The sequence below is a fragment of the Canis lupus genome, chromosome 37, assembly GCF_003254725.2.
Source record: "Canis lupus dingo isolate Sandy chromosome 37, ASM325472v2, whole genome shotgun sequence".
Classification (NCBI taxonomy): Eukaryota; Metazoa; Chordata; class Mammalia; order Carnivora; family Canidae; genus Canis; species Canis lupus.
Window position 1 is genome coordinate 7,686,534 of NC_064279.1, and position 21,920 is coordinate 7,708,453.

At 37.0% G+C, this 21,920-nt stretch overlaps 1 protein-coding gene across 1 annotated transcript in view; it reads left to right on the forward strand.

Moving 5' to 3' along the window:
• The window catches only part of PLCL1 (phospholipase C like 1 (inactive)), a 327,967-nt gene that overhangs the window by 105,268 nt on the left and 200,779 nt on the right, over positions 1-21,920 (forward strand). The window lies entirely within an intron of this gene.

A 21,920-nucleotide genomic window follows, 5' to 3' on the forward strand; every position in this document is an offset into this window, starting at 1 on the left:
AAATAAAAGCGGGAACAAACAGCAACTGGTTTACAAGGCTGTTGCAAACTGACCTAAAACAATTGTTACGGAGGACTACTAGGGTCTTTTTGATAGATAGCAGCTAATAGTTAGGATAAGCACAAGTTAGCTTCTCCACTATATTCCCTTACCAGGTTACAATGAAAGTAAGACTTAACTAAATCCCATCACACACAGAGACAAGTTTTAGGTAAACATTTATTACACAACTTGTTCAAACTTGTTGATGGAGTTGTGAGTAATCAGGGAAGAAATGCTTTGTCCACACATCGCATGACAGCTTTACTCAAGGTAAAAAAGACAATATTCTAGGGACAGGATTCAGTTAACTCCTTCCTAGAATCTTCCAAACTTATGCCTGGACACAGGATTGTTTACGGATCAGCCTTCAGTGCCACCTTGGAGGGTGAAGATGAAGAGTCTTCTAGGTTCCTATGCCCTTTCCATGCAAGGTTGCAGAGTGTCTCCTATACTTTTTAACCCACCCATTCATATGTCTTGAATGTATTGAATTTTACCAATGACATTTTAAACACTCATTACATTAAATAATAGGCCATTTTTAAAATGTATGAATCCTCATTTCTAACATTTATTATGCTTATTAGTAAAGCCTCTAGTTATGACCAGATGTAAAGAGATTGGAAGATTAAGTGTTAGCTAACCTTTCCAGGAGTGTGAGTCCCTGATTAAGGTAACTGAGACACTTTAGCTTAAGTTAATTTGCACATTCATAATGTTAAAGCATTCAAGAGTAAATTACAACCCTTGTGAAATGGGGTATAAAGAAAAAGGGAAAAGTGAATAAAAGTAAATATCTGATTTATATTTTTGTCCAAATGTATAGTCCTATTTGCTGTTATATAATATTTTTATGTAGACACATGTTCTTAGCACATGAAAGAGATTGATATTGTGAAACAGATTTATTAAATAAGAGCCCTGTATGTCTCAGGGCTGTATTAAGTCACTTAATTCAATAAATATTTATTGAGTACCTACTCTGTGCAGGAGATAGAGATGAAAGGGGCAGTTCTTGCTCTCAGCCCATTTTTACTGGTACAGATAGGGTCAGGATGTAAGGCAATTGCTGCACAATTCCAGAAGGTACCACTTGGTATTTATTTATTTATTTTCAAAGATTTTATTTATTTGAGAGAGAGAGAGACAGGGAGAGCTTGGGGGGGGGGTAGGGGCAGAGAGAAAGGGACAAGCAGACTACCTGCTGAGCTAATAGTTAGGGGCTACTTGCCTGATGGGGCTTGATTCCAGGGGTTTGTTCCCAGGACCCTGAGATCATGACCTGAGCTGAAGTCAGACACTTAACTGACTGAGTGATCCAGGCACCCCAAGGAGACACCACTTGTTATAAATGAACAATGGGCATTGATGTAGTATCTGGGAGGAGCAATACGGTGGCTGAGCAGAGCTTGTTGTTTCTTTCTGAAGTAACCTGGAACATGACTCATCTTGTTGAAAGTAAGAGTTGGATAAAGGAGCATTTGTTTAAAACATTGTCAGGACATGGATCTCATCCCAAGGAGCCAAAATACCATTTAGAGTTCCAGAGATCCTGAATTCTTGTTTTGTCTATACTCCTTAGCTTACAGTTCAGGTAAGAACAATCCCATCTTCTTAATGAGATTGAACTGATTAATAAACTTGGAGCACAGAAGGGGTTTAATCTCCAACTAATTTGGTTTTTTAAAAAAATCTTTGGGAACAATAATGATTCACGTGATTAAAGCTAATCTTAAGGATCATCCAGTAAAAAAATGTCATGGCAGCTTCAACAATACAATATAAAGTAGTAGGATTTGTATGTACACAAGTCCATTTTACAGAAAGCCAAGAAGTCTGAATCTTACTTCCTGATGGTACTTAAATGGAAAATGTGTTCAGGAGGGATTTTTAAGTGTCAAGTGTGAAATAAAGAGGAGAAATAGTCAGAAGATACTCTTTCCAGGAACTCTGTGAATAGAGGGAAGTTTTTACCCAAACTCAAAATTTTACTTTCTATAGAGGGAGATTAAAAAGGAAAAAAAAGTTCCTGTGATGGTAGGATATGAAATGCCCAGGTGAGTGGTGCTGAAGAGTGAAGTAGAAGTAGGTAGAGCATCTTTTTTTTTTTTTTTAATTTATTTATTTATTCATGATAGAGAGAGAGAGGCAGAAACACAGGCAGAGGGAAAAGCAGGCTTCATGCCAGGAGCCTGACGTGGGACTTGATCCCGGGGCTCCAGGATCGGGCCCTGGGCCAAAGGCAGGCGCCAAACCGCTGAGCCACCCAGGGATCCCCAAGCATCTTTCTTCTTAACAGTATGTGCTCCTTATAATAGTGGCTGGCTAATCCTCAGTGAGGATTTCAGACAGCCTAAAATTGATTTCCAGCTCAACAGCATTCACTTCCATGAGGTGCTGACACCCTCCTTGTGTCTGATAAGGGGGTGATTTCCCCTTCAACTCAAAGCTCCACCTCAGATGGCTAGAGGGACTTGATGTTGGGGAGGCTGGGAGGTATACAGGAGTCGTTCTTTTGCCAGTGACAGATTTCTGAGGTATCTTAGATGCTGTAATTTTTAGAATTAGCATAAGATTTTTCAGAGGACAATGGAGAAATGGCTAAATTGGTATCAAACAATAGAGCAGTTTTCGTTGCTGTAGCTGAGGAACCTTGTAGGTATAGATCTGTGCTGCTTGTGGTTATATAACTTTATTATAGCATGAATAAGACATAAAATTTCTTTGTTAAGTCACTAGAAGATGACAAGTTCTTAAGTTAGATTGCTTAGGTTTGAATCTTGGCTGCACCTATTTACTAGCTTAATGATCTTAGGGAAGGAGATCCCTGGGTGGCTCAGCGGTTTGGCGCCTGCCTTTGGCCCAGGGCATGATCCTGGAGTCCCGGGACCGAGTCCTGCTTTGGGCTCCCTGCATGGAGCCTGCTTCTCCCTCTGCCTGTGTCTCTGCCTCTCTCTTTCTCTCTATGTCTATCATGAATAAATAGATAAATAAATCTTTAAAAAAAATGATCTTAGGGAAGCCCCTTAACCTCTCTATGTTTAAATATCCTCATGTATAAAATGAGGATAATAATGTCTATGATGTAATATTGTGATATCATTGTGATGATGAATTAATATATGCCATCCTTCGACACAAAGTTAATAACAACTGGGTTCTTGTTTACCCTTTGGTCTTTTTGGTTCTGTAACTCAAAATTTGTTATTGGTCTTGCAAATTATATTTTTAAATGTAATACAGTAAGTACAATGTTGTTGAGAATAGTATAGCTAATCATACAGGGTAGTGTTGTAGAAACAGATGTTCCACTGACTGTCTCAGAATGCTCCCTGGGAGGCTCACTTGTATCATCTTTCCTGCTAGTGCTTTTTATGTTGAGTAGTTTATGGAACATGAAGAAAGTGGATACCACAGGCTAGTATGAGATGCTGCATCGGTGACAGGCAGAGGACAAAGCACCTGAGGAAGATGGAAATTTCTTTCTTGGAATTGGAAATTTTTATTCTTTTTCTAGCTCCTGAAATAGTATCCTTATCTTTCAAAAAACTGTTATTAACCAAATGACTGCTTTACTTGTAACATTTCTGCTAAGTGGAGTAATTGAATTTAATGAAATGGTTATAAAATAGAACAAGTATACAATAAAATATGATAAAGTATCTAATGTTGTTCACATAGGTCATGCATATTCAAACTATTGTAGTTATTATGGATAGTGTATAGTATAAAAAGATACAGCTGCTATGGTCTTGTGCCCTCTAGAAGGATATATGTATATATCTAAGAGTAAAATGAGTTGGCATATTTTCTATAAATTTCTTGCATCCGTTTTCCAAAAGTGGAGGAATATCCAGCATTATTTGCAAGCCAATTTAATGTTCATTGCAGACCAAAGCTTGTAAGCCCTTCGTATTTTGATTTATGGACAGTTTAATTTTCCAGCTTAATGAAAAAGAATATAGAAATGAAATTGAGGGTGTATTTATGCCTTTAGTATCTAGTGATTATATTTCTTCTGAAAAGTTGGTTTATATTGAATGATAGCAAGTGTCTTAGTCCATTTGGATGGCTAGACGAGAATCCCATAAACGAGGTGGCTTACCAACAACAGTTCTGGAAGCTAGGAGGTCCAAGATTCAAGGTGTCAGCAGATTTGATGTCGGTAAAAGGCAGCTTCCTGCTTCATAGAAAGCTGTCTTCTTGCTGTAACCTCACAAGGCAAAGGGGTCAGGGAGCTCTTTGAAGCCTCTTTCATAAGGGCAGTATCTGAATGATGAGGACTTTGCCCTCAAGACTTAATTACGTCTGAAAGGCACTCCTACAAATATTATCACATTGGGTGTTAGGTTTCAACATATGAATTTTAGAGGGGCACTCAGATTATGTTAGGTATCTATCTTTCGAGTGTTATAATGGCATAGAACCTACGAAATATAAATGTAAGAGGCACATTTAGTAATAGGATTTAGTAATTTCAAAGTTTGGGGGGACAAAAAGCTATTAGATGTGGTAAGAATGCCTTGATCATCAATATTGGCATGCAGAAAATGTAGTCATATTTAATTCTTACAGATGTAAGGTTCTAATAAAGGCAATTTAATTAAATAGGTAAAAGTTGAAAATAAAAATATAAGTAAGAAATTTTTAAAAGATTTTATTATTTACTCATGAGAGACACACAGAGATAGGCAGAGACATAGGCAGAGGGAGAAGCAGGCTACTTGCAGGGAGCCTGTGGTGGGCCTAGATCCCAGGACCCTGGGACCATGCCCAAAAGCAGACACTTAACCACTGAGCCACCCAGGCATCTGTAAAATTTTAATAAATAAACAAACAAATATTCCTTTAGCTTATGCTTGGAGAAGCACACCGGTACTTACCAACCATAATCTCCATTTTTGTCACTTAATTTTTATGCATGCTACACTCTTGTTCTCACTTGTGTACTTTTGATCATACTATCTCTCCACATGAAATGCACTTCTTGGAGCTTAAGGTCTAATAGAAATTGTGTATCTGTTCCAAAATATCAGCTGACTTCTCTGGCCCACACTGATCTCAGAATTTGTACAAATGTTGTAGTTGGTATTTTATAGCTTAACAGTTATGCAGTCTTGCATTATTATAGCTATATTTTATGTTTCTGTATTTTTTCCCCTTTGCATTTGGGCTTTGTTATTTAAGGAAAGCACTCAATACAGAATTCTGGACACTGATAGAGATATCAAGTGCAGGGAGATGGATAAATTCTTAATTGCTGGGAATCGAAAACAGTTATATTACAAAGATCTTTTCAGGTGAATCTTCATTGGTATTGACAGTGAAGGGAGCTCTGATATATTTATCTCTGATATATTAACCTTCTAGATTTGAGTTAATTTTGGTCGTGGTAAATTCTAATAACAAGAGTAGCAGCTAAAATGTATGTAGTGCTTACTACATATGTGAAGTATGTTATGTGAAGTATGTTACACACATTACTCCATTTAGTTCTCACAGCAACCCCATGAATGATGCAATTTCAAAGCCACACTGCCAAGCACTATGCTGACCTGACTCTCACCATGGGACAGGTGGCTCAGTTAAACAAACATGTGGGGCAAAAGTAGAAAAATATTATTCATATAGTAAGGATCTAAATGGTTGACTGAAAATTCTGAGCACTTACAGATTAAACATTTAGGGTTTCCACAATAATTGGGGGTGATCTGGAATTGAAAACAGTATAAAGTGAAGGGAATACAAGTTTCTAGCTCTGGTTTTCCTACCAATTTGTTGAATAAATTACAGCAGTAGGCCATCCTGACATGTAGCATAAAACAACTGTTTTTAAGATGGAAAAAGTAGCTTATAAATAAAAAGATTAAGAATGTGTCTTGATTTTTTTCTGATAGACTTTTGTGAATAGTGATATAATTTTTAATAATCTTAATAACTCATAAAAAATGAAATTATGAATGTACTGGCTAGGAAATTATGAACAACGCATGCAGTTTCCCTCACTGAAAACATTTAAATATTTAGGAAAAAGCCTGCAAATATTTAAATGATAAAGTAAAAAGTATAAATTTAAATGATAAAGTAAAAAGTATAATAAAATTTTCAGCGTTTGAAGCATTTGTTTATATGCTATAAAAGTATGTTGGGGAAGTTTTAAAAATCAGTGGGATTTGGGATGCCTGCGTGGCTCAATGGTTGAGTGTCTGCCTTTGGCTCAGGGCATGATCTTGGAGTTCCAGGATCGAGTCCCACATTGGGCTCCTGCATGGAGCCTGCTTCTCCCTCTGCCTGTGTCTCTGCCTCTTTCTGTGTGTCTCTCATGAATAAATAAATAAAATCTTTTTAAAAAATCAGTGGGATTAAAAAATCAGTTAGCTTGAATTTTGGGTGGGGTAGCTAAGTTCTAGCCGGTGGATTGCTTAATTAATCATCAGTGTTTAACTTCTGGGAAGAAACTTCTTCCCAAGTGAGTACAGTAGACTCTTGGCTTTCCCAGATTTAAATTTTCAGTTTCCAGTATTTTGGAATGGATCTTAAATTCTGCAATGCATTGATTTATAACTGTCAAATTGTAAATATGACATTGAGAATGCAAGGCTGGTGTGTTTGAGCCTCTCATAGCCAAGGAGAGTCTGTACCCACATTTTTCAAGTGTGTATTTTTTTAAAGGATTTTATTTATTTATTTGAAAGAGAGACACAGAGACAGAGACAGAGAGAGAGAGAATGAGCACAAATGGGGAGAGGGTGCAGAGGGAGAGGGAGAGGCAGGCTCCCCTCTGAGCAGGGAGCCCGATGTGGGGCTTGATCTCAAGACTCTGGGATCAAGACCTAAGTTGAAGGCAGACCCTTAACTGAGTGAACCACCTAGGTGCCACTCAAGTGTGTTTTTTATAGAGGAAATCATATGATCTTTTGGTAACTACAGAAGCCCAAGTATATCCATCACTAATGGTAATGGTCTACTAATTCTACTTAAGTTACATTTTTTTCCATTCACTCACTCCATCATTCATTCTCTCACTTATCTGCTCACAGAGACCTCTTCTGTACTTGCAAAACCTCCTGCCAAACCTTTCCTACACCTTTGCTGTTATTCTCTTCTCATTTTGATACCTCTTCTAATCAATTATCTGATTTTCCTGCTCAGTCTCAAATGCTCTTAAGTATAATATTTAAAGTTGTTTCTTTCCTAGCACATCCATCTTCCAAACATGTTCTGAATCAAAGTCAATCTTATTTTGAAAGTCATCTTTCATTGTATTCTAATTGTATTGTCTGCCTGTTATGGCTTTTGGTTTGTCTTTGCTTTCTTTCTCATTTTCATGAATCCTGTTTTCTCTTTCATCTTTATGGATCCTTATTTGCTGCTTTACAATATGTGTGAACTTCCTGTTCACAGCATGTCAGCAAATAACTTGTCAAACTTACATGGGCATTTAGTGATTTTTTTTTTAACCCCTCAGGAGTATATGGAGTAAACAGTATCAGGACATCAGTGCTACAGAGCCCCCAAACAACCCCTGTGGGAGAGGTCAGAGTTGCCCTCAGATCCTGCAATGAAAACTTAGGAATAAGTGGTGGCATCTGAAGAGAGCATCAGAACATATCAAGCATAGGCTGAGCCCACTTCTGGATCTTGCACTGCCATTTTACCTTTCTTAAATGAAATAATGGATTTCTGTATTCTGATCATATTTTCTTCTTTTAGGACCTTCCCATGTTACATTCTTCATCTCTTTGTGCAATGTTTCCCATATGTCAGCCATTCATAATCACATATTTTGTTATAAGCTTCCAGACTCAAATTTTAATTAGCTTGATATCTTAAAATTTTTTCTGAACTAAATATATCTGTATGAAATTTCTCTTTCTAATCATGATCACAAATAAAAAAAACTCATTATCAATTGCCATAAACATAAACAAGATGGAAAGAAAATGTTCTTTTTATATATACTACTATTGGCCTGTGTAATTGCTAAACCTTAGCTTATTCTCTTTTTATTGAAAAGGGAGAGCAGGAAGTGTTCTGGCTATCACTTGCTGCAAAACAAACCACCCCAAATTTGGTGGCTTAAAGTAACATTTTATTACTACCTTTCATGGTTTTGTGGGTTGACTCGGGTCATCTAATTGTTCTCACTTGGTGGTCTTTCATGTGGTTTCCCTCAGCAGCTGGGGGAAGAGTCATCTGAAGGTTTGACTGGGATGGATGTCTTGATGGTTCTCTCATTCAGAGGGCAATAGATGTTGCCTGTTTCCTGAGACGACTTCTGGGATTTACTGCAGCAGATACCCATTGCTTCTTTATGTGGTGTGTCCTTCTCACACATGACAGCTGAGTTCCAAGAGTAAGTGTCCAGAGAGGTCTAGGTGGACATTCTGGGGCTTCTTATGACCTAGCCTTTGAAGTCCTCTAATACCTTAGTCACTTTATCTTGGTTAAGAAGCCACTAAGGCCAGTCTAGATTCAAGAAGAATGGCAAATTATCTTTAATCTACCACAGCTACTGTTAGAGTTGTTTTAAACTGGCACCAAACTGAGATGTTCCCCATGATGTAATCAGAATTGAAAGTGAACCAAAAGGGGAATGGCTTTCTTCCTGTGTAATTCAATGTTATTTAATTCTGACTCCATTTATCACCTAAACTCATCTTGATGTGCCAATGGCAGTGAGCCCTCCCCACTTTCCTCTCTGTGTCTCTTCTCTTTGCATTTCTCATTCTGAGAGTAACCTTCTGCCTTTTGCTAATGCTAGTAATATAAAGAAGAAAGGTAGAAGGCCAAAAGGAGCATTATAATGAACAAAATTAGCTTTTTCAAGGCAGACATCCAGATATTATGTAAGTCAACTTGGAGAGTGTCTTTACAAAAATTCTGGAGAAACAGCTACAATAATTTCTAGATGTAGAAACTTTTCTGGCTCATTGGAAGGACTGTTTGAGAGGAGGATTCTCAGTAGACAACTTTCTTTGTGGGTCAGACTTCTGACTCAAATGTGTATGTGTGAAATATTAATATTTTTCCCCAGGGGATAGGTGGTATGGTTTTGTTTCTAAGATAAAATGGTTTGAGTACCAACATCTGTGTATTATGGAAATTTTTAAGGTTGTGCAGTTTGTCGGAAATAATAACCCAAACAAACACTTATAATCAGCATTAGTGAAGTTATGGCAAGCTCTTGTGAAAATTGATAAACAAATAAAGTGTAGTTTTTTCTCTTTTAGGAAAAGTACATAAAAGGACCTGTTTTTTGAGAAATACAGAAGCTGTTAAGCTTAAATTTGGAATCAAAGTCATTCATACCGATTGAATATGAGATTGATGGTATGAGATTTTTTTTTGAATTGGTATATTGCTCTATATATACATCTATGTTATTTGCATATATTTCAGCTAAAAATACACAGATTCAGAACTTTCCTCTCATGTGTCAGTTTTTCCTTTAGCATTGCTCAATAAAGACATTGAATGATATATTAATTCATTTTGAACAAGCAATTTTTTCTAATATACATTATCATTCAGCACAAATGGCCTAACTGTCAAGGTTAAATCTCCTTGGCTCTGAACTCAATGACATTAAGCAAGTAAATGTTGTTTATTTGGTATTAAGCCTTAACTGTATTGAGGTGTTAGGAGCTTCCAGGCAGTTTCTGATACAGAACTTCTCTTGACCCCATTAGATATTTAAAGAAGCAAGATAGATACTAGCTGGTGCTTGAGATATGTTTTAGATAAATATTTGAGATGTTCTGAGTGAAATCCAGGCTAACATTATTGTCACTGTTATAGTTTTTAGCTCTGAAGATATCTGATGGATTATTTTTTGAAAGTTGTTAAGCACTGATAAGGAACTCTCTTTTCTCTCTTAAATTATACTAGATCCCACAGTTTAAAAAGTATTTATGGGCACAATATGACAAAGTGTAAATTATGGAAATGTTTCTTTGAACTTTCTTTTTTGCATGCATGTTAAAGCACTGATGAGTCACTGTCTCTACTTTTGCTTAACTTCAAGATTAAATTCATTCATAAACATGATATTTATAAAGAGTTGTTAATAGCTTCAGTGTTAAAACAGTAAATGAAATAAAGGATCCACAATTATGTGCACATCCGGGTGCAATAACATTAAAAAATATATCTAGAAAAATAGCTGGAGAAAGTATACCAGAATGTCCATAGTCATTGTCTTAATATATTTAGATGTTATCTTTTCCCTTTGGAGATGTTTTTTCTTTATGCTTTTTTTAATTTTAACTTTTCTGGAATGAGAACATTTTTGCATGGGCATGTGTCAAATAACTAAATGAGATACTATAATCACTAATGTTTATTATTCAGATTTATTTATTTATTTATTATTTATTTATTTATTTATTATTTATTTATTTATGATAGTCACACAGAGAGAGAGAGAGAGAGAGGCAGAGACACAGGCAGAGGGAGAAGCAGGCTCCATGTACTGGGAGCCCGACGTGGGATTTGATCCCGGGTCTCCAGGATCACGCCCCGGGCCAAAGGCAGGCGCCAAACCACTGCGCCACCCAGGGATCCCTATTATTCAGCTTTAATATAAGTTTTACAATTAGGTTCATGAATAAACAATTAAAGAAAATGTTTCCAGGTCAGTCATTTTCTGGCTTCATTTGTGCCGTAGTGACAATTATTATACATACTTCTCTCCTTTTAGTTTTATACATTTACATTAGTGGTATTATGAATACTCCAGGGGGAAACAGCTCCACCTTCCAGGTGATGAAGCAGTATGTTCCTCTACTGATAAATGGAGATGCTTCCTCTCTTTCATTCTTGGTTCTGTGGCTATGAAGGCTCCCATTTTTCACTTGGAAATGATGCATCTCTGTTATGAACAGACTAGCAGGAGTGGCCTGGGCCATTTCTGTGACTCCAATAGCTCACTGGGATCCTCAGCAAAAATTATTTTCTTACTCTTGTCAGCTTTCAGGAGCTTCAGAAGTTTAAGTAGAAGGAATGTGAGTGATTGAAGGATATTTTATAGGAATAGTCAAAGGCTGAGCATTTTATACATTTTGATTCTGTAGTAGAGGACAGGAAAACTATGCATTTGGATTCTGGGCAGATGCAAATTCTCATGAATAACCATGGAAAAGGTAAAAACAGTGGTAGGTAGCTAGCAGAATAAATGATACACAATACTTTTTCCATGTGCTTTTTCTATCTTTGTTTCTCATTCTTCGACTTGTATCATCTCTCATCCTTTCTCTAGTCTATCATATGAGGCTACAGAATAATGGAAAAAAGAGAAAACAATATACCTAATGCCAGTCCATTTACTGAATCAAACTTATTACCTAAAGTTTTTTGTTTTTTGTTTTTGTTTTTCCCTGTAATAAACGTGTCTCGTTGAGTAAGAAAGAAGAGGAAGTCATTCCCGGGGTGGGGGGGAATCTACATGGAAGAGTGTACACTAGTTTGGCAAAGGACTACTAGTCATAGAACTTTGGGAATAAAGAAAAATTCATTACTACTGCTTTAGGTAAAAGCAGTAAAAGTAACTGAAAGTAACTTGCAATGGAATATGTGCCACTTGGTTTCCTTTAACCAGATCATGCTTTTATAAAGAGAAGACAGTGGCCTTTTAGAGTATAAGACTTACCACATATCCCAAAGCAACATTTTAAAAGAGATGCTTTTGAAAATATCAAAGAGAATCTTCAATTACTACATTGCTTCAAGAAGTCATACAATTTTGGTTGTTAGAAACACTAGTCCAATAGAGTAGAAACACTACTCCAACTTTTCTTCACAAAGTAGAATACATGCAAACTATGTGGCTGAACTAAACCTCAGATGTTTTGCAGTTGAGCTATTTGGTGTGGTATATTGACAGAAAGATTTTTGGATTCTTTTTTATTTAATGACTTTGTATGAAAAATAATGGGGTTAAAATTAAAATGAAATAACTGAGGCTTTTATTTTCCTTCCTAATAGTTTATTGTGTAAAGAGACTCTCTTTTCCTACTATGTTTTCTCCTTTGATACTTTTCATCTCCCTGCAAGCTTAAGAAAGGTGATGTATGTTTATTAATTTGTATCAAACATCTGCTTGTATCAGTGGACAGGCCTGCTGAGCTGTAAAGTAAGGACATTGAAATTTCTGAATTCTGTAATCCAGTAGGTCATTTGCCTCCATAATTTTTAGAAAACCATTTTTCACTATCAGAACATGTCTTGAGGGGCATTTGCTGTTTTATTAATTGCATTTGTAACTCACAGAAATTCTTACATACGGAGAAGGATGAGTAAAGTTCTTCAGAGTTCTCCAAAGCCCTGGAAAGGGCTTATTCAGTTTATTGTACCTTCTGTTATCTCCTTTTCTATAAAGGTAGCCTGCTGAATTGTGTAGAAAGTTACTCTTTATGATATTCATGCTTTATTCTGTATCAAAGCTCTGAGAGAGCAGATGCTGTGGACATCAGGGTTATGAGGGACAGGTTGTCTGGGGTGGCAGGAAGGTAATGAGGGGTTAGGGCTAAGTCACATTCTGTGCTTGCTCTTTTAGATTTCACATGGATAAATTCTGACTGGAATGAAAATAAGTGCGACCTTGACAGGTAAATGAAAGTGGGTGATGTCTCGGAAGGCAGTGTCTATTGCCAGCAGCCACGCCTGGGCTCTCTTTGTCCCTCTAAAAGTGTTGAGAACAGGCCTGTGGAAGTAATTTTCATTATAGTCTTCCCTGTTGCCCCACTCCCTGCAGAGCAGCAGTCTGGAGTAGTTGCTGTAATTCATACTACTCAGAGGATTTTTTTTTTTTTTTAAAGAAGATAAAGTCGGGATCCCTGGGTGGCACAGCGGTTTGGCGCCTGCCTTTGGCCCAGGGCGCGATCCTGGAGACCCGGGATCGAATCCCACATCAGGCTCCCGGTGCATGGAGCCTGCTTCTCCCTCTGCCTGTGTCTCTGCCTCCCTCTCTCTCTCTGTGTGACTATCATAAATAAATAAAAAATTAAAAAAAAAATAAATAGAAGATAAAGTCATACACTTGGTCTAGAATTACAGGAGACTTAGCTGTTGCTGTGGGCAGCACCTTATAAGGCTGGTCCTTAATGACGTCATCAATTTCTCCACCCAAATTTCACCCATTCTTGTCCCTTTCAGGGCAGAAGCTATCAATACCTTGACACAAATGGTCCTGGTGGAGTTTGTCTTCCTGTTTAGAGATGGCGTTATTGAGTGTGATTTTAGGGGTATTAGAATGGACTTCTTGCCCTCCTCCAACTAACCTACCTACCAACGAACTACAAATCAACTCACCAACCAATCTTTTTACCATGGGACAGAGCCCTTTAATCCCAGGTTTAAAGCCACTGTGAAGTATAAACAACTATGGTAAAATTCTTTCTTGAATGTTTCTATTAGTATAAGGTCAGTTGAATAAGGCAGGGGAAACGGAGATGTTAAAGATGTTCAGGGAAATTACTGAAGCTACAGAGCTGTGGTCACTTTATGTGTATATTCCCAATTTTATTTATGGCAAGACTATTAAATATCCTTCACAGATCAAAACTGGGTTATTTTAGAATAAATTCTCTTGAATGTTGAATGAGTAAGACATGCATGACCAAAGGATCCAAAATATTTCCAAGTTCTTCGTTTAAGCCTTCTGGGAGCTTCCTCATACTTCCTCTGTTTGACCCTTGCTACTCATACAGGGCCCTTCAATAGTCACTCATTACACAAAGTCACAATCTGATGATATGTGACTAGTTTCAGTGCTGCGGTCCTGTGGAAGGGGATTGTGCTGAGAACTTTAGTATTTTTTTTTAGCTTGTGATGGTTTAGGAATTGCTATTCTGAGACATCTCTCTGCCATACCAGACACAGTTATTCTCCATTTCTAGATACTTTTGGCTTTCTTGATAACTCACTGTTGTGTGTGTGTGTGTGTGTGTGTGTGTGTGTGTGTGTGTGCAGAAATGTGTTTTTAATATAGCTGATAATTCAAGAGCTATTCCTTAGTCACCTACTATGAGGAAGACACTATTCCAGGCACTGCCGGGATTCAGAGTGAGAAATAGAGACTGTGGCCTTGAGTTAATATTACAGTGGGGTGAGGAGATGGGGTTTGGGATGAAGAAATAGAAGACAGTATTTTAAGCATTTTTTTGTATTAAAAGAAAGGAAGATCCCCATCTACTAGGATGGTTCATGATTTGCTCTGGTCTGTTGGTTTTGTTTTGTTTTTGCTTTCTCCTTCTTTGGTGAGACTTGGGATCAATCTGTAAAAAGTAAAAAATTAATAAAGGGAGTATTTTAAAGTACCTGCTCCTAGGAACAAAGCAAGTATGAGTGGAGAGTTACTGGCTCTTTAAAGGGTTTGCCCTTGACTTAAAAGAGAGCTTTTAAAAAATTCAGTGAATGGGGTGGGCACCATTTCTTAGCTGATTCTTAATTATTCAGGAGCTCATTATCTAGTTAGAAAATTATCAAAGTTGCCCTCTTTTTTTCCTCCTTTTATTTTTGCCTCTCATCTGATCTTCATGTCCCTTTTATATATTAATTCCTCCATTGCTGGTAGGAAGGAGAATAAAAAGATTAATTCCAAACCTTTAGGTAGATTTGTTAGGAAAAAGCTCTGATGTTTGGGCAAAATGAGGGTAATTGGTGAATTGACTATTCTGCTTCATCATCATCATGGATAATGATTGATGGAAACTGATGGAACTGGGCCTGCTGAATGCCTTAAAATCAAGGTGTAGGAGGAAGGTTCTTGACGTTCATAGTTTTCCCTTATTTTATATATTGTCCCACTAGCCTGCATTATATAATGATTTTGTAAAGTCTTTATGGTTTTGTTTTTTGAGTGCGGTATTTATTTTTTTTTAATTTATTTTTTTTATTTTTTTTATTTTTTTATTTATGATAGTCACAGAGAGAGAGAGAGAGGCAGAGACACAGGCAGAGGGAGAAGCAGGCTCCATGCACCAGGAGCCCGATGTGGGATTCGATCCCGGGTCTCTAGGATCACGCCCTGAGCCAAAGGCAGGCGCCAAACCGCTGCGCCACCCAGGGATCCCTTGAGTGCGGTATTTAAATTTCAGTCTAAAATAAACTTCCTGGAAGAGTAAGCTGGGTTAAAATGGTTATAGCTGCAAGGATACATGCTGTGAGATGCTTCCAGAAATCTATAAGGCAAGTATCAGAGTATTTTTGGATTTACTGCACCTTAGCCAATTAGCGTTTATGGCAGCTGTCATTTAATGTTAGTGGCCTGTAGTTAAATGATGAATACTTTAAAATGAACTGTTTATGGTTCCTTCTCTTATCTCAAGATAAGTGGTTTGGCTTGCTAGAATCCCTGCTAGGATATAAATGGACAATGGACCGGAAGTGGTCTTTCAAGGGATTCCTTTCCTTAGCTCTTTTAAAAGTAGTGTTAGCCAGGGATAATAAGATAAAATGCTTAATGGATCTCTGAACCCACTTTCAATGAGTTCATGGAAGTTTATAAATGTGCAGCTGGGGAGTTTTCTTTAGAGCCAAGAAGATTACCTTTGACTTTGTGAAGGCAGCATATCCACATCCACAACACCTTTCCCATAACCACAGCAGTCAAGTCAGAAGTTTTTCTCTTTCTTATATTCAAAAGCATGATTAACTAGCTCCTTGTATTGATTGTGGTCACTAAGCACCCTATGATGTTCTCTGCCATTCTGGCATCTAAATATTACAAAGATTGTTTGGATAAAGATATTTTAGAAATAAGCTTTAGACATAGAATTTTGAAAATGCACATAAAATATACACAATTACAATGAGAGATTAAATAGAAATCAATGTTTGATACAAGGATTAAAGAATTTATTAAGTCAATTAACTCCAAAGAGAAAAGGCTGTAAAATAAAATCAATAGAAAGATCAAAAGAATTATGATTTTTCCTTGTGGAGGAATGGTTGACTTGGCACTCCATAGTGTTCCTTAAGAATTTAAGATGGAATTTGGATGGCTGTACTTGTTTTGCACATTGTACTTGGAATGGGTTGGACAATGATTCCAAGGCAATGATGAATAGAGAGGTTACTTTCAAATTACCTCTGGAATAAACTTGTTAGAATTTCAGACTTATCCCTTCAACTCTGATGTGACAGCTCCATGTTTATGTCTCACAGATATCTCAAATTTTACGTTTGAATTTCTTGATTTTTCTCCTAGAAATATGCATCTCTTCTCATCATCATGAGTAAATAATGCCTCTATCATCTTAAAACCTTGGGAGCCATCTTTGATGACTCCCTCCACATTTAGTGTGCATCATCAGTTCACCTTGATTGCACTTCCAAAGTGTACCTTTAAAAAAGAAGTTTTTATTTAAATTCCAGTTAATTAACATACAGTATAATATTGGTTTCAAGTGTACATATAGTGATTCAACATTCCTATATAACATTCGGTGCTTATCACAAGTGCACTCCTTAATCTTCATCAACTATTTAACCCAACACTCCAAAGTGTACCTTTATTCCACCAACTTCCCAATCCCACCTCCAAGCCAACAACTCCTAAGCCTGGACTTCTGTAGTTACCTCTTAACTGATTTTATAATTTCCATGTTTTACTGTTTTTTTTTTTTTAATTTAATTTTTATTTTTCAAAATGTATAGTTGGTGGGATCTGTTCATGTATGTATCTTTACCAGCAGATGGGCCATCTTCATCTTGGTGTTTCTGGTGTAAATTACTTGAGCTCTGTGCTTTAAAACCAGTTTACAGGGCCCCTGGGTGGCTCAATCAGGTAAGCATCTGTCTTCGGCTCAGGTCATGGGATCGAGCCCCACATTGGGCTCCCTACTCAGTGGGAGCCTGCTTCTCCCTCTCCTGCTCCTCCTGCTTGTGCTTCCTCTCTCTCTGTCAAATAAATAAATAAATAAATAAATAAATAAATAAATAATATATATTTTTAGATTTTTTTTATTGGAGTTCAGGTCATGGGATCGAGCCCCACATTGGGCTCCCTACTCAGTGGGAGCCTGCTTCTCCCTCTCCTGCTCCTCCTGCTTGTGCTTCCTCTCTCTCTGTCAAATAAATAAATAAATAAATAAATAAATAAATAAATAATATATATTTTTAGATTTTTTTTATTGGAGTTCAGTTTGCCAACAAATAAATAAAATATTAAAAAAAAAATAAGTCTTTCACTAAGGAGCTCCTGTCAGGCTGTCCTGGCCTGGGGACCTTGAATCTTTAGTCTCTCAGATCAGCTAGGGTTATAAGCTTAGAGTTGGGAATTTCCTTATAGGGTTTGTCATATGTTGCTTTGTTAAAGGAACCAGGTTATTGAGCTTATCCTGAACATTGCCTTTGGATCACTTCTTCTTTTGGTTCTTACCACCCTATTTGTTCACTGGGTCTTTGTCTTTTTTGCCAGACTTTCTGCATCTTTCTTTTTCTTGTTGTCCTTGTTGTTGGGTGACATTGTGAAGCTCAGAGAGCAGTGGCCACACCTGTAGCCTTGCTAAGATGTCAGGCAAAAAGAAAGCTAACTTCCATGTTTTTCTTTCTTCAAACTCTTCTCCACACAATGGTTAGAACTAGATGAGCCACATTACTGTATTGTGGTATTTCCAAAATGGAGTGTGTCAACCAAGGTAAACATTTAATTCTCTCTCAAGTAATAATAAATCTAGGTGAGAGTTTTCAGAGAATGGTCTGTTCTAATATTTTCAAGACATGGTTTCTATTTTGAGCCCCAGATTCCAGTTATATCTTACCAGCAGGTAGGAGGGAGAGGGCTAGCAGAATACAAACCTTGTTCTTTTAGGCAGACTGCCTAGGAGCTTGGAGCATTTATGTAACTTCCTGAAGGTCACAGAGCTATTTGATGACAGAGCTGATTGGATCCGAGATTTGTGTAACTCAGAAGCTGTGAGACCACTCTTAGGGGGAAAGAAAACGTATAGCTGTTATACTCCAAATTAACATTAAACCTGTTAAAATTCGTATTTTGAAATAATTATGTAAAGTTTTGAATTATTTAGAGTATGGCACTATTAAGAGTGAAGAGATAAAGAGAAATAAGAATACTTGAAAACTGTATCTGTGGATGATAGGAAATAAGTATATCACCACAATAAGGAAAAAATATTCCCCTTCTGCTAATGATGTTGGAAACAGGTGAGAAAGGGTCTCTCTTGTGGGTGCTCTTAACTGTGTAGAGCAAAGTCCTCAATAAAATTAAGAACTTAATTTTCAATTCAATTTCTCGGCTATTTTCACTGAATATCTTTAGCAGCAAGGTGTTACAAAGTGTAAGTAGCTGGTCTCTCAAGTTAACATCAAGTAGAGAACAGGTGAAGTCAGACTTCATGATACCTAAAGCAATGGCCTCAACCCTAGATGCTGATCCCTGGCTATATCCATGCCTATGAAATCAGAATTCTGGGGGTGGACTCTATATTAGTTCACTAGGACTGTCATCACAAAGCATCACAGTCGAAGTGGTTCACAATTATTTGTTTATTTTTTATGATTTATTCTGTCATGATTCTGGAGGCTAGAAGTCAGAGATCAACGTGTCTGAAGGTTGGTTTCTTCTGAGGCCTCTCTTCTTGGCTTGTAGATGGTAGTCCTTTCCTTCCTGTTCCATCACATGGTCTTCCCTCTGTACCTGTCTGTATCCTAATATCCTCTTCTTCACTTTCTTCTCTATTTTTATAGGGATTTTGGCCTACCTCCATGACTTCATTTTACCTCTTTAAAGAACTCATCTCTAAGTATAGTCACATTCTGAGGTACTAGGTATAGGACTTCAACATATGAATTTTGAAGGGATACAATTCAGCTCAAAACAGGACCAAAGAACCATTGTTTTTAACCCCTATCCCCAGGTGGTTCCAAGGTACAGCCAAATTTGACAGTAGCCTGTGTAGGATTCTCAAACCTAGCTCCATTAGAATCACCTGGGTAGCTTTAAGAAAGTAAAAAATACCCACACTTAGGCATGACTCTTAGAGGTTTGATTTGATCTGTGTGGGATGCAGTATTGTTAGTTTCTAAAAGCTCCCTGGTAACGTAAATATGAGGCTGGGTTTGAACACCACTGTCCTAATGGTTGTATTTCTTACCTGTGTAAATGAAAGCATATTTCTTACCTTCCTCTAAATTTTTTCTTTGAAAACTCATAAGAAACACAACTCCTTTTTTCTTTTTTTAAGATTTAATTTATGTATTCATGAGAGACACAGAGAGAGAGACAGAGACAGAGACAGAGACAGAGACAGAGACAGGCAGAGGGAGAAGCAAGCTCCCTGCAGGGAGCCCCATGCGGGACTTGATCCCGGGACTCTTAGATCAAGAGCCGAGCCAAAGGCAGACACACAACTGCTGAGCCATCTAGGCGGTCCCACAAACTCCTTTTTTTTTTTTTTTAAATGAAAGATGTGTATTCAACAAAATAGTATTCAGGTCTAAAAAAAGAGCTAAGCACTTCTAAGGTGGTATAGCTTCAAATGTCAAGCATGGGTTTTGCAATATAATTTTGCATTAGACTTATTGTGTTTTTCTGCTTAGTGAAAATAAATCAAAGCAACTTGATTTATTTCATATCACGCAGAAAGCCAATGAAGTTAGGTAACTTACTTAATGATTAAGTTGACTAAGATGTCAAAACTTTTAGTGAGGAATTTTTTTTAATGTAACTTTTTTAGGTCACAGAATTTCCCTTTCAGCAAATGGAAAGTCTATTAAAAATTTTTTTTATTATTGAAGTATAGTTGACATATAATGTTATATTAGTTTCAGGTGTACAACTTAGTGATTTGACAATTCTATATATTGCTCAATGCTTACCACAATAAGTGTAGTCAACAACTGTCACCATACGTTATTAAAATATTATTTATCATATTGCCAATGCTGTATTTTCATCTCCATGACTTATTTATTTTATTAACTGGAAGTTTGTACCTCTTAATCACTTTTACCTATTTCAAGTGAGGAAATTTCTTGATTAAAGAAACGATGTTTTTCAGTTTTCAGAAGGAGGCTGGATTTTCCTCTCCAGATAATATCCAAATCTGGTAGAAATTCATTGATTTAATCAGGCCAATTTCTGTATTTTGAAATGAAGCCACTTATGTAGTATTTTTCATTACATCTTGACAACAACTGGCTGCTTCCCAGAATGCAGTACTGTGGCAGAGATTATTTTATGAAATCATGGATCAGCTGCCTTTGTAACTTGCTATAATTGATTATGTGTACATTTCTTCACTCTCTGGGCTTAAAAAAGAAGGCTGCACTTAGATAGGAAACAGTATTAATGTTTCATTGATAAAAGACCATTTCTATCATGCTCTGTTACACTGTCTTTCCTATTGTGCCTTAATGATATTTTTGGTTTCAGTTTATTTTGAAACTTGTTTTTATATACTATAATTTCTATTTTGACTGAATTACTGAATTAGAAGCAGTATTTAAGATCATAAAAACATCGGTTGAATTATATAAATATACTGTTCCAGGAGAGTGGTTAATTTTTATTTTTCCTTTCTCTCTGTTGATTTTTGACAGATCTGAGGAAATGAGCTTTTAACTAAAACAAAACAAGCAAGAAAAACCCCTACAATTATTACAAATGTGCAGCACTTAATGACTTTCTAAAATTGTGGAGTACCCACGTCTTGCTGAAACAACAAGAATTCCAGGGGCTGAGATTAAACTAGACCCAAGTATATCAATAAGCATAGATACCTCATTTAAGAACACTTAAGAGTGCAGTCCTAGAAATTCACTAGCAAAGCCCCCAAATGGGGGAACCAAATAGTATATTTTTCTCTTACTCAAACTGAGGCCTGACCTGGGACACAGGTGTCCATGCAGAGTGCGGTAGTTCTTTTGTTAATGAAGGGAGCTACTTTTGGTTAAAAACTGATTGAATAAAAAAAAAAAAGAGAAATGAGGTTTTGTGTTTCAGTTGTTTTGTTTTGTCTTTTGTTTTCTGTTGTTGTTGTTGTGTTTCAGTTTTAATCATTTTTACCATGGAACTGGGAGATGAGATTTGGTCAGCAGCCTAATGCTGCTGTAATTCTCAGTTGTTGTGTGGATTATTAGCACTCACAGTTCTGTTTTCTCTCTCTCTGCCTTTTGCTGATGGAGGAAATAACAAAACCTCATAGATATGGCACCTGGCAAACATTTGCACTTTGGCTTCACTTGTGCCTTTAATCTTGTTTAATCTGTATCTTGTGGATCACCATCCAGTGGCTTCCAGATTTAACTACTCATAAAGATGTCATAGGAAGCCTTTAAAAATTGATCCTCAATTTCAGCCTAGATCTATTGAATCAGAGTTTCTGAGGATGAGGATGCAGAATCTTTGTTTGGCTCTCCTCCTGGGTGATTGCTGGTGTGGCCAGGTTTTCACTGATCCAGGAATGGTCTCTGGGGGCTTCTACTGGTCTGTTCTTGGAGAATGATCTCAATTCCTTCCACTCTTCTAAGTTTTCAGTCCTAATTTCCTTCTCAGAAGATGACTGGGTTCTTCCTTTCACTCAAAAGTAAGGCCATTCTGAAAATATCCCTCATGTTCCCTTTTGTTTACCTCAGAAACATGTCTCTAGTTATTGTCTTGCTTTGAATTTCACAGGAAAGGGCTCTCTGGTCAAAAAGTAAAAAAGTAAACTCTTGCTTTTCAGCAAGAGTCAAAAAGTAAACTCTTGCTTTTCAGTTTATACATTTTCATCTTTTTTTTTTTTTAAGATTTTATTTATTTGAGAGAGAGCTTGAGCAGGGGAAGGAAGAGGGGAGAGAAAGGGAGATGTACATTTCATTTCCCTCAGCAGGGAGACCAATTTGGGATTCAATCCCAGGACCCTGAGGTCATG